Below are 14,546 nucleotides of genomic sequence, written 5' to 3'. Positions count from 1 at the left end.
CCATGAGTCAAGGAAAGCTAATGAAGTAGCCACTTCTAAATGGGACCCACTACACAGTAGCTTAAGGTGTTTTGCTAAAGCAGCCATAATGAAATGAAGGTGTCATTGTTTGGATACTTCACACACACGCGCTTTTTAATTTCACAGACTACAACTACCAAGCTGTAATCAAAGCACATCGATTCCCCTCTCACACCCCTGCACGACTTAAAACAAAATAAACAGGCGCCTCAGTCTCACGCATGTATAGGCAAAACTGTATCAGACCGGTGTAACGTTGGTAAATCTTCCATTGCACAGAATGATTTTGTAGCACGGCAATAAATGACAGTCGAAAGATAAAACAGTGCTGCTATACATTTGCTTGGTATAACCGCATTTATAGTTTTCTACAAATGCAATAAATCAAATGCCTCCATCACTCAACCAACGCTTAACGTAACATTACCTGGGTCCTTATTGATATTACAAGATTAACGCATTCCTGCAGTAAAAAACCAAGCATGTCCGATAAACATCCTCAGATTTATTTCGGCTTCAAGAAGAAATGGGAATTACACTTCATGTGAACATCGGCCCTATCCTTATTAGATGTTCGCTGCGTAAATTACAGTCCTTGGTATGAAGCGTCCCATTGTTTTTTTTTTCCAACCCACTTTTAACTTCCAACAAAATTACGCCTCACTGCAACGATGCGCCATCTAGTGGACAAACGATAAACGACCAATACTGAAAATGCAGCCATGATGATGATGATGAATATTTATTTTGGCTTTCTTTTAATCCTACTGATTTTCATTTTTTACCGGGGGGGGGCAAATCACAAATGAGTGATTATGAGCCAGGTTGATGTGGGCCTTGAGACCAACATACCATAAAATTCACAGAGAACTGTTTCTGCCCTACCCTCCTTTCGGGGTCCAGTCCAGCGGGGGGGCTGCAGATGAAAACGAAAAATGACGGTTCCATGCTATCCATGTGGGGGTACATGCCCACCAAGTTTTGTGTACCCCGGTCTTTCAGTGTCCCGGGAATCCTTGTTGGTGTAATGCCACTAAATGTACACATAAATTATTTTATTGTAAGGCCCCCCCATGAACGAAAGTACACAAAACTTGGCATGTATTCAGAGGGTGTCATAATGATCCTACACTTTTAATTTCGTGCAGTTTTGACCTTGTCAGCCAGAGATATTGAGATGAAAACACTTAATTTTTTTTTTTAATTTTTTTAACTAGGTGGCGCTATACATGAAATAAGTGGTAATGGGATGGGTTGACATGCCCCCTTAAGACCAACATACAAAAAAAAGGTGGACCCCTAGGCCCTACGGTTCTCGAGATATTCACAGAAAACTGTTCCGGCCACCTACAGGCCAGTTGGTGTATAGTAATATAAATTAATTTATTGTGTGGCCCCCATGAACAAAAAATTCCAATGAAACTTGGCGTGCATTCAGAAGGTGTCAAAATGATCCTACACTTCCAATTTTGTGCAGTTTTGACTATGTTAGGGTCACAGATACCTACAATTACAACACCTCATTTTTACTTTTTTGTGTTAACTAGGTGGCGCTATACATGAAATTAGTGGTTATGGAATGGGTTGATGGCCCCTTGAGATCAACATACAAAAAAATGGTCCCTCCTAAACCTTACGGTTCTCGAGATATTCACAGAAAACTGTAGTCTGCCCTACCCTCCTTCGGGGTGCAGTCCAGCGTGGGGCTACAGATCAAAACGAAAACGATGGTTCCATGCTATCCATATGGGTTACATGCCCACCGTTTTGTCTACCCCGGTCTTTTCAGTGTCCCGGGAATCATTGACGGAAATTTGGACATCAAAAAAAAAAAAAAAAAAAAAAAAAAAAAAATCTGATATAAACCTATATGGTCATAATAAACCTAACAGGATGTGGTTAGAACTACTACTAAGAGGATTGGAAAATGTGTCCCACATTCTTGGAGTCTTTGCAGAACAAGAAAACAAGGCATAGGTGTATAATGCAGAAAAAGGTGGTTATTGCTCTTGAGTTGTTTGGAAAAATAATTTGTGTGAGCATGACAAGTAAATCTACAATTGTTTAAATATGATGTCCCAATATTAAAGGTAAAAAGGTAAAGGGCAATATTAAAGGTAAAAAGGTAAAGGGCAATATTAAAGGTAAAGGTAAAAAATACCAAAAACATATTATAAAAATTATTATATTTTGACATGTATCTCACTACTGCAAGCTGGCAGCTCGACTTGCCTTTCATGTGTGTGTAGGACAGATTGTCCTGAATTTGGCAATATCATTGCCATGGTGGAGGGATTCTCTGGGGCTGAGCAAATGTGAAAAATATGTGGTATGTGCCTTACAGAAATGCCATTTTTTATTTAGCCCTATGAGCCCTACTCTATGTTTGGCCATTCTGACTACCTTTAGTTATAAGCATTTATCCTGGTCATTGTAAGTGTAATTTACACATGCTATATTTTTTCAGCACAGGCTACCCAGATCTGCCACCATTTCATTTATTAGTACTTACAGCGAGCATTACTTTGAAATGGCCACTTCATTCACGCATTACGTGACGTGAAGCTGCGTGAAACTTTAGTACCACTTTCAGTCACTGTGCGTTGCTCTGCCACTGTATGTCGCTCTGTCAGTAGCCTGCCTGCCGCCCCTTTCTGAAAAAGCAGGAGGCTACCTTTAAACATAATTGCTGCTGAGAGGAATCCCAGCCTATGAATTCAATAACAAAATACATCATGCATAATTAAAAATGACCTCGATTTAGGCTACTTGGGTATGGCATAAGGCTTGGCTACACAGCGGTATATCTTAATTTGCTGTCTACGTTATTGTCCATTAAGGCATATCTGGCAAGTTGTTATTTTATGAAGGCGTAAATGGTTGCTTTGCTTTTTATTAATGGTTTCGAATTAATAAAAAGCAAAGCAACCATTTACTTTTTAATTAGGTCTAAACGTAATTTAGCCTACAAACCGATCGTACCACACTAAAAGCTAATATTTGGTCACTATAACCTATATCTGTCCTCTGTCAAATACAAATGCATTTCCAGCTTTGAACAAAACCGTTCAGGAATTATTAGCCTACAGCAAAAGTGGGACGTGCGTTTCATTCCTCACTCCTCAGGACAGTTGAATAAGGGGACGAATGAACATAGGCCTAAGACTACAATAATATAAAACGTCCCACAACTTCAAAATTTTACTAGCCTACATATCATGAATGGTAGGCCTAGGCCTACTCCCAATAGGGGTCATTTTAGATAGATTGTTGCAGGGCTATAGCCTCTTCGTGCATGTCTGATAACTCATTGCCATCATCGTGAAGCGTGTAGCCTATGAAGCGGTTTTTGAAATATCATGCCCTGTGGATGATTCTGCGATGTTTATAGCTAGAACGGTAAGCTTTCCCATTTATATCATGTTTATATTGTTGGAAATGTCTTTTCACTAGGTTATTACGATGAAGTTGGCCGCACATTCAGAATGCGGTGTAGTCAAGTTTCCATTCCACCTTAAATATTGCAATTTTCTACCGACAGGGGGCAGTGCTGACTGCAAATACGCGATGACACTGGCATTTGCCTAGTAGCAGACGAACATGTAGGCTACTCCTCACAGACGAATAAAGCCTTTTTTCTGGTGACTCCATTGTCGACCAATCTTTAAGTAAATGATACAACATGCTTTCTGTCAAATAAATCGGCTCATATTGCACTTGTTTGGTGGGGGAGGGGATTTTGAAGCTTTTCTGTTTCTTCTTTACATGAGCTATATTTCATATTTTACAAATTATGCACTAGATTTTATACTCATTGCTCACACATGATTTGCCGTGAGATATTACACCACATCCCGATACTACAGTCTCTGAGCTTTCATTTGACACCATGTATGGCCAATTTCGTCGTGAAAATTCACCCTTTTATTACAATTGAAATTCCATTAGCTATTTTTCATATTCCACAATGTATGCACAAGACTTGATACCTATTGCCCACACAACATTTGCCGTGAAATATTAAACCACACCCCGATACTACCGTCTCACTGCGGTCATATGACACCCAGCATGCCAAATGGCCATTTTTCTTACATTTAAATTACATGAACTATATTTCATATTCCACAGTATGCACTAGATTTGATACCTATGGCCCATTTGCAGTGAAATATTACACCACATCCCGAAACTACAGTCTCTGTGCTTTCATATGACACCTTGCATGCCAAATTCCATCGTGGAAAATGGCCCTTTTTCATAGATTTAATTTATAGCTATATTTCATATTCCACAATTTATGCACTAAATTTGATCCCTATGGCCCATTCATTATTTGCCGTGAAATATTACACCACATCCCGAAACTGAAATCTCTGAGCTTTCATATGACACCTTGCATGCCAAATTCCATCGTGGAAAATGGCCATTTTCTTACATTTAAATTACATGAGCTATATTTCATATTCCACAATTTATGCACTTCATTTGATGCCTATTGCCCACACATCATTTGCCGTGAAATATTACACCACATCCCGAAACTACAGTCTCTGAGCTTTCATATGACACCTTGCATGCCAAATTCCATCGTGGAAAATGGCCATTTTTCTTACATTTAAATTACATGAGCTATATTTCATATTCCACAATTTATGCACTAGATTTGATACCTATGGCCCATACATCATTTGCCGTGAAATATTACACCACATCCCGAAACTACAGTCTCTGAGCTTTCATTTGACACCCTGCATGCCAAATTTCGTTGTGGAAAATGGCCATTCTTCTTACAATTATTACAGTGGGCAGTGCTTCGACTTGGCCAGCTCCACTCGCGGTCCGCGCGTGGGATCACGCGGTATCACGCAACTTTAATTTGTATTTTTCCAGTGAGACGCTGCAACAACCCAAACAACCGGTAGATGGCTCAAGTGAGCAGGGTGTCTCGTAAAAAGAAATGGAGCCTGGAAAACCCTACACAGACTTCACTACAGACTTTAGCAGACTTTAGCAGACTGGTTTAGAAATAATTTAATAGCCAGAAATATGCCTGCCCTGCCCTAATAAAGAAATATTTGGTTAACTGCGAGTGAATCCCGTTTGCAGCCGTAGAAAAAACGCAGGACAAATTAAACATTCTGGTTTTCTCCGAGTGCAACGATGATAGACAGACATCATTTGGACAAAATATAGAGCACATTAACCTCCGTTGCTCAGTCAAATGCCTTCCTGTTACGTCATTAGCGATTTATTTTTTTTATTGTTAAAGAGTGTATTTCATTTAAAGGTTTGACTTTGTACTTATTCAGTAGAGCATTTAGTGCTCTCCCCAATCCCAGACGTTCACATTGCATGTTTGTTTGTAATGGATGCAACCGCGAGGCTATGCGTTTGACGGCAATGAGTTGTTAACAGACATGAACCAAGACATATAGCCCAGCAGCAATCTAGGGACTGTTCGTAATTTATTGAAGTGGCCACCAGAGGAATTTTGAGTGCTTCAATTGCAAGTTGCATGACCCTCTCTTGCCTGCTAGAAATTGTTCAATGACAGAATTGTTAAAAAAGACATGGCCCTCCCCTGCCAATTGTCGCTGTCTTCCGCCCGCGCCACAGCCACACACTGTGATAACGTTCTTAAATCAATCTTTCCCGTGAGCTTGCATGCTACCAGTCCTTCCTTTTCAAATGTGATGCGCCTGTTTGCACAATTTCACAAATAATCATATGTGATTAATAATATGACAAATAATCCCAGTGCACGGGGACCAAAACAATGCATGCCAACTGTTTCCGTGTTAATCACGTATTTTAACTTTCCCCCGCTGTCTTGCCGTTTTAATGTTTTCCCGTAGAATATCAACGTTTTCCTTGCTTGAAGGCGAACTTAGAGTGATGTTAACCTATTTAAGTTTAACGGCGTGATTGTCGTGAGAGCACGATTCATTGGCGCTTGCATGTTCGGCCTTATGTCTACGTGCGCACCTGAGGCTACTCAGCTACAAGAGAATTTCCCCTGTTTGTATGTTCACTGCAAGTTGGCCTACCATAACTTACCAACTCTGCACTGTAGACCCTAACTGGCTATTTATATTTTTCTGTGAAATAAGCAAATGTATTTGTTCAATTATGAAGCAGAATTACGCATAGGCTACTTGGAACATAATACATTTGACAAAGGACAGATGTATGTTGCTAGTGACAAAATATTAACTTTCAGTGTTTTACGATGTCTTTGTCATGGGGAAGTGTTTTTCCCCATGCATTTATTCTAGGTTACTGTCAGTGACTGCCGTGAGAGAAGCGGGTTCTGTGTTTCGTTCATGTCAGTGACTGACGCGAGAGATGCAGGGTCTGTGTTGTGTTGCGTTAATTTATTTTCATTGGGCATACCGTGCCATGCCGTCCACAGCTCTTCAGTTCTGACAAAGGCAAAATTACTCCTTTTGAAACAATGAGTTATATATATTGCTTATATTGCTTATAAGCCTATAAAGCAGTTTAATTAAATGGAATGTTAGTTGTAAACAAACGAGCTACTTGGTGAGGCTTGGCCTCACAGATGCGCTCGTGCCTTAGATGGCAGGAAAAATCTTCACGATAGGCCTATTAACTAACCACCCGATTCACGTTGGCTGGGGGGAAGGGGGACCATCAGACATTTGTGCCCAGTTAATCCGTCCCTGCCCCCAACAAATCACACCTTCCCACCTCTGACAGCTTAAAAGAAGTCAAGAGGACTCCTTACTCACAGACCTATTCACAAACCTGTGGCATTTTGCCGTGTTTGGAAATCCTATGCAGCTACAGGAGCTTCCAATCGTGAGGAAGCAATTTTGCATTGTAGGCATAACTAACATGCAATAACGCCAACAACAACAAACCAAAACTAGGCTAATCATTGTCAACATGTAAATTAAATGTAACATTATTGTGAATCAAATTAAAATGTTCTCTTTTGCAAACGTAGGCATAGTAACAGAATAATTTAATAATGTTACAAAGATACTACATCAATCCGTAGGTTTCATTAGGCTACTAGGCTATTTGTTTGGCCTTGATTCATTTATGCTAGGCCTTTTTATTCAGGGGCCGTATTAACAAAGAATTTTAAGGCTAAAAGTAGCTCCTAACTGGCGAATTTAGGAGCAACTCCTAAAAATAATGGGCGTTTCACTCCTAACTTTAGGACTCCTAATTTTTTCACAAAAAGTAATTAGGCTAGGCCTTTTTATTCAGTTATTAATCATCTTCCGTCCTTCGCACTACTTGTGTAGCGCACGCATTCTCCGACCTGTCACCTGTCACTCATCATCGGAAGAGAGGTGTTTGGAATTCCCCGCGTTAATCGGGTCAGCCAATCAAGGTGGTCACTTCAGTCAAGCTCGTGCATGAGTAATGACGTCATCCATAGCCACAAAGACTCACTCCTAGTTTAGGAGTTGTCTGAAAGGCTTTGTGAATAACTTTTAAGAGAAAACTCCAAGCTAAAATCTTTAAGTGCGATTTAGGAGTAGCCTACTCCTAGTAGTAAGATAAAAGCCTTTGTGAATAGCCTACGGCCCCAGTTATTCATCATCTTCCGTCCTTGTGTAAGCGACGCATTCTGAGACCTGTCACCTGTCACTCATCATCGTAAGGGAGGTGTTTGGAATCATGCCCGCGTTACAATCATCAGCCAATCAGCCAATCAAGGTGGTCACGCTTGCCCATTCACCCAAATTAATGGTCGAATATTACTGATGATCATTGTTATTTAATAACATGCAGTGTGCGTAGGGTACCAAAAACATCTTGCTCGTAAAAAAGCATCATAACGCACATTCTGGCGGGTCTGTTATTTACTGTAGGCTGCGCAAACCACAGGCCTTTATTTTGGGCATTCATTCATTAATTCATTCATTCATTATTTATTTATTTATTCTCGGAGGGTCATTGAGGGAAGCCCTCATTTTCAATGAAGCCGAGATTACAGAAGCGAAGCAAAGCGCTCCACAAACAAGACAACATTCGAGGCCTTCTGTTGAAGAATTTTATATAAAGCCTGCGCTAACAGTAATCCTCCTGCCCCTGATAGGCCTACCACAGCTGTGGATAGTGTGGAATGTTCAAGTAATAACACAATCCAATGTGTGTCTCAATTGTCCCCCGCTGACCACCTCACACATTTCTCTAGATTTTGCAACGAATTTACGTGACACAATGCCATAAAATATGCCAGTTTTAGGACACAGAATAATGTTTGTAATGATACCAGGTAGGCCTACGTTTAACAGTAACAAGTGTAATGAGCTATTCATTGTCAAAGGTGCATGGTGAAGTGAAATTCTTACTTTGGAAAACAAACATTTGCCGATATCATCGCCGATTCTTGCAACAGATTCTGTGTTCTGGACTGCAGGTAACTTGTTAAGCCAGTGGTTCTCAAACTTTTATTTCATTCCCCACTTTGATCAAGGGGCATGACTGATGATAGTGGAGATAACGTGTTATCCCGAGGCTTTTGCAAGTCAGCATCTTCGACGGTAGTCTATTAAAAATATAAGTTTTCGATGTCCCAAACGGAGAGCCATACTTTATTGTTTTTAACGATCTCTATGCTACTCACAAAAAATGTAGGCATGGGGACATGATGAAGTAGGCTATCCAACTGTCGTGTGTTAAATTATTGTGATTACGAGCCAGTGGTTTTCAAACATTATCGCATTGACTCGGACATCTAACTAAATGCAACAGGCTCATATCGTCCTCGTGATTGCCAAAATGAGGACCAGTGTTTTGTCAAATTGCAAATAGCTATTCGTTTTAACGATTTTTTTATGATAGTAGATATGAAGTGCTTTTTGTATAGGCTACTATCTTAATCTTGGAATATGGGGAGGGAAGTGGCGCGTCTGCAGTCAGACAAATATGAATGTAATTCTGCGGCATAAAGCAGATGTATTTGTTTATTGTACAGAAAAATAAAAATGACATGTCAAGCAGTCAATTGACTACATTGCAGTCAAGAAGTAAGGCAAATTAAGACACTGTTTTGATTTTATATGACACCCTGCATGCCAAATTTCGTTGTGGAAAATGGCCATATTTTATAGATTTACTTTACATGATTTCATATTTTACCATTTGTGCACTTGATTTGATGACTATTTTCCACACATCATTTGCCGTGAAATATTACACCACATCCCGAAAGTACAGTCTCTGAGCTTTCATTTGGCACCATGCATGGCCAATTTCGTCGTGGAAATTCACCCTATTATTACAATTGAAATTACATGAGCTGTTTTTCATATTCCACAAAGTATGCACTACATTTGATGCCTATTGCCCAAACATCATTTGCTGTGAACTATTACACCACATCCCGATACTACAGTCTCTGAGCTTTCATATGACACCCTGCATGCCAAATTTCATTGTGGAAAATGGCCATATTTTATAGATTTACTTTAAATGAGCTACCTTTCATATTTTACCATTTGTGCACTTGATTTGATGCCTATTGCCCACACATCATTTGCCGTAAAATATTACACCACATCCCGAAACTACAGTCTCTGAGCTTTCATTTGACACCATGCATGGCCAATTTCGTTGTGGAAATTAACCCTTTTTATTGCAATTGAAATTACATGAGCTGTTTTTCATATTCCACAAAGGGTCTGCACTAGACTTGATACCTATTGCCCACACAACATTTGCCGTGAGATATTACATCACATCCCGATACTACAGTCTCTGAGCTTTCATATGACACCCTGCATGCCAACTTTCGTCGTGGAAAATGGCCATATTTCATAGATTTAAATTATTTGAGCTATATTTTGTATTTGACCATTTATGCACTAGATTTGATGCTTATTGCCCAAAAATCATTTGCCGTGAAATATTACACCACATCCCGAAACTACAGTCTTTGAGCTTTCATATGACCCCCTGCATGCCAAATTTTGTTGTGGAAAATGGCCATATTTTATAGATTTACTTTACATGAGCTATATTTTATATTTTACCATACTTAATACCTATTGCCCACACATCATTTGCCGTGAAATATTACACCTCATCCCGATACAGTCTTTGAGCTTTCATATGACACCCTGCATGCCAAATTCTATCGTGGAAAATGGCCATTTTTCATACATGTAATTTATATGAGCTATATTTCATATTTTACAATTTATTCACTAGATTTGATACCTCTGTTCTAGAATCTTTGGCTGTCAGTGCAAAAATAGCGATGTGACTGGCAACAGCAGACAAGGTTACCAAAACGTCTGCCAGCCAAACTGTAATGCATGTCCTTTTTGAAATGTTGCTGGAATGTTAGCTAACTGCAATGGCAGCAATCTTTCAGATCTCGTTCACTAAAATATGACTTCGCCAGACAAAAAGAGCTGGTAGCATAGGCTATTACAATAGAATAGGCACCCCTCATGTCTTTGTAGCCTAATTTGCATTCGGTTTGCAATAGTAGTTTAATATTTAGTCACATAGGACTTGGCTGATTTTTTCCTCGACCACTAGGTCTACACGAACATTGTTGACAGTGTAGGTCCCGCCCCTTCCTTGATTTTAATTGGCTAGCTAGAGAGAAGTGACATTGACAAACCAATCAGGAACTGAGAAATCAAACTCCTTCCGTTTCATGCAAACTCCCTTCCGTTTCATGCAAACTCTCACACACACCACTATACTCTCTCACATACACCACTATACTCTCTCACATATACTACTATACTCTCTCGCATTCACTACTATACTCTCTTGCATTCACTACTATACCTTCTCGCATACACTGCTAAACTCTCTCGCATACACTATTATACTCTCTCACATACACTACCAAACTCTCACATACACTACTATACTCTCTCACATACACTACTATAGTCTTTCACATACACTACTATAGTCTTTCACATACACTACTATAGTCTCTCACATATACTACTAAACTCACATACACTACTATACTCTCTCACATACACTACTCTACTCTACTCTCTCACATTCACTACTATACTCCTTCACATACACTACTATACTCTCTTGCATACACTAGTATACTCTCTCGCATACACTACTAAACTCTCTCTCACATACACTACTATACTCTCTCACATACACTACCAAACTCTCACATACACTACTATACTCTCTCACATACACTACTATATTCTTTCACATACACTACTATAGTCTCTCACATACACTACTATACTCTCTCACATACACTACTATACTCTCTCACATACACTACTATACTCTCTCACATACACTACTATACTCTACTCTCTCACATTCACTACTATACTCCTTCACATACACGACTATACCCTCTCATACATACATGTAAAATGACTACAATAGTGAGTGTGCATGAGTATAGTGGTGTATGTGTAAGATTATGATAGTGTGTGTAAGACCAAGTATGAATTAAGGCCTAGACGGCCCCTCATAACATGACACTGTCATGAACGTGTCATAAACGTTTATGACATAACGCTTCTGTTATAGAGCTGGTAAGTCCCGCCCATCCGCTAAACCCCCAGTGGACCTTTAGATTGAAAAATTTTCAATGCAAGTGAACGTGAGAAAATAATTATTTTCTGGTCCCGTTTGAATTGTGCCATGAATCTGAACATATGTTGTCTGTGAATTTTTAATATAATTTTTCATGTTACGAGTTTGACAGTATATTATATGATTCCTCGGCAAGCAGTTATGGAAAAGACATAACAAGAAACACTACATGTCGCCTATGTGACGTGAGCTAATCGCTAACATTAGCTGATATGCTAGTTTTTGTAACGGCAGGAATAAACACACATGGTAACAAAAATATTTGAAACATGTCTAGCTTCACTCAACACATTAACACTATGATACAGTGTAATTGTAAAGTTGTATGGTTCACTATGTTCAAAGTCGATCTTAATAACCCTCTTCATCTCGACCAACTGATGGTTGTTATGGGAAACTAGTTAGCTGTCGTCTAGGGGAAAGCTGTAGTCCACAAAGTGCTCTCACACAAAGTTTAACCGCATCAAACTTCTACCCGCTAAATTGTAGCATTCTTTACACGAAAATTTATATTAAAAATTCACAGACAACATATGTTGACATTCATGGCAAAATTCAAACGGGACCAGAAATTAATTATTTTCTCACATTCACTTGCATTAACAATTTTTCAATCGAGAGGTCCAGCGGGGATAGCGGAAGGGGCGGGATTTACCAGCTCTATTAAGTGACATTCAGTTTTTGTCATAACAAGTTAGGGTTAGGTTTAGAGTTAGGGTTAGGGTTGGGGTTAGGATTAGGGTTAGGTTTCATGAGTCATGACTGTGTCAAGTGTTCCAAGTTATTTTTATAACTCATGTCGATACTGTCAAGTAAAGTGTTACCAAATTACATTTAATTAAACTGCTTGTATGTCGAAATAGTTTTCAACATTTTGAATATCAGTGCCGGGTGAATTAGGAAATGTTCTCAAAGTAGCCTAATGGCTGAAAGCTGCTTGGGATCGCCCCCTGTCAAGCAATATAACCATACAAACGCTGTTTTTTCTTTACTGGCAACATTTTTTCATTTCATTTTTTCTTTACTGGCAACCATTATTGATGTGATGTGATGAAGAGGATATGGGTGAGTAGCAATGCTTGAAAATGCCAGTTAGTCACTTGCCATCACATATATAGCCTAAACTAAGTAGAATCAGTAAGCAACTCATTAGTCTGTGTTCAGCCAACCATGGGCATATATGCTTCCTGCTTTAGAGATCTGACTATAAAACCATCAGTGAATATGGGCTACCACACATTTGCTCTTTATATATCCATCTGCTTATCAACTAATGTTAGCTATAGACAGACTATTAATTTGCTTACTGATTCTGCTTAATTTGTTGTATATGAAAGCCTATGTCAGTGATTCTTAAACTAGGGGTCGCCAATTATTTTCTGTATTCAGTCTGAAGTTATTATTAGTTGAAACAAAGGGAAATAATATTGGCCTTTTCTGCCTTTTTCTTATTTACACGCAGTTAAGAGAAGAGAGAGAAATGTTTTCGTCTTTCAACGAGATCTGGTTCAGCCTATGAGCTACTGGTCCGCTGATAGAAACAATCTGCTCCCACTATGCAAACTCAACTTGTTCCCGCTATTTTAAGTAAAACAAAACAAAAAACCTAGGTAGCCTACTAGCCAAAGTGGACAGGTGGCTGCTTAAAAAATTGAACAAAAGCTCGTTAGTGCCATCTAGTGCGTCTACTCCTCCGTGATCCTCAGATGGGACAAGTCTACAGGCCGGTGAGGATAAAAAAGAACAAACGGCGCGTCGGCTTTATCAGAAAGAATTTTAGAAATATGCATTCACTTGCCAAGTTAAAGATACCTCGACCACCCACAATGTGTGATTTGCGGCGATGTTCTGGCGAATGAGAGCTTAAAACCTGTCAAAATGAAACGACATCTCAAAATACAGATGTCGGCTCAGCACCGTGGAGGAAAATCTCCGTGTCGCCGTGTGTGTGTGCATGCTTGTGTGTGCGCGCGCACGCTACGCACATAGCGCTCTGATCTGATATGGCGGCAGCCTACACTTGTTTAATCGTGATTGTTTGGTTTTCTCGGTTCTTGTTCATATGGAGTAAATAAAACAAATGACTTTGCGTTCTAGTTTTTGCTTGATTTAGTTGTTTGAGGGGGGTATTTGAGTAAGGACTTAGAATGGGTTTGGGGAAAGTGGGGTCGCCAGACCTCGCCATACTTTTTTGTGGGGTCGCCAGACAAAAAGTTTAAGAACCACTGGCCTATGTGATGGAAAATGACACAACTGCAATTTTGAAGCCATGATACATACTAATAGTGATCCGATCCTACTCACACCCCTAATCAATTTCTTACTGATGGCCATGATTTACCTAAATTTTGTAGCCTATGTCTTTACCCTGTCCCTGCCAGGCAGGCTCATGCTTATGAACCACTGGTATGTCATAGAGGACATTTTTGGCCTTATCAGTGTAAAAGAAAATGCAGTTAAAACCCATTCTCCCCTATGCTCAACTTTGCTGGAGTCTCTCTTATAAGGCCATCACTGTGTCTGGAATGTTCATAAATTCAGTTATAAAAATAACTGTAAATATTGTTCTATTGTATTTAAAGTTGATTTTTCAAGAAAAATCACTACTCACTGCTATCTTGCTTCATGTCCCTTCATTTGTCAAAAATGCTTTTTTAACTTGACATATACACTTTAAGAATGATTTTCATGAATAAACTCAAATATAACAACAAAATGGGATGGAAACCCCTAATGTTTCCCTTAGAAATGTTAAAAATGTGTATGGGGGACATTTAGAGCCTCTGTTGTGTAGTGATGTGTGTGGAACTGGAAACTTCTTTTTACTTCATACAGAAACAATACCAACACGCATGCTACAGAAGAGCATACAGTGAAGAACAACAAACCCGTTGGAGCTTTCCCTGCAGGGCAGGTTTCAATGTGTTGTTGCT

General features: G+C 39.4%; 1 protein-coding gene across 6 annotated transcripts in view; it reads right to left on the bottom strand.

Annotated features, from left to right (window-relative positions):
* Positions 1 to 14,546, bottom strand: part of LOC125292710 (gamma-crystallin M2-like) — a 238,608-nt gene that overhangs the window by 51,530 nt on the left and 172,532 nt on the right. The gene's annotated exons all lie outside the window — the stretch shown is intronic.

The sequence above is a fragment of the Alosa alosa genome, chromosome 3, assembly GCF_017589495.1.
Source record: "Alosa alosa isolate M-15738 ecotype Scorff River chromosome 3, AALO_Geno_1.1, whole genome shotgun sequence".
Classification (NCBI taxonomy): Eukaryota; Metazoa; Chordata; class Actinopteri; order Clupeiformes; family Clupeidae; genus Alosa; species Alosa alosa.
The sequence above is the reverse complement of the archived record's forward strand: the minus strand, read 5'-3'. Positions and strand labels throughout refer to the sequence as shown.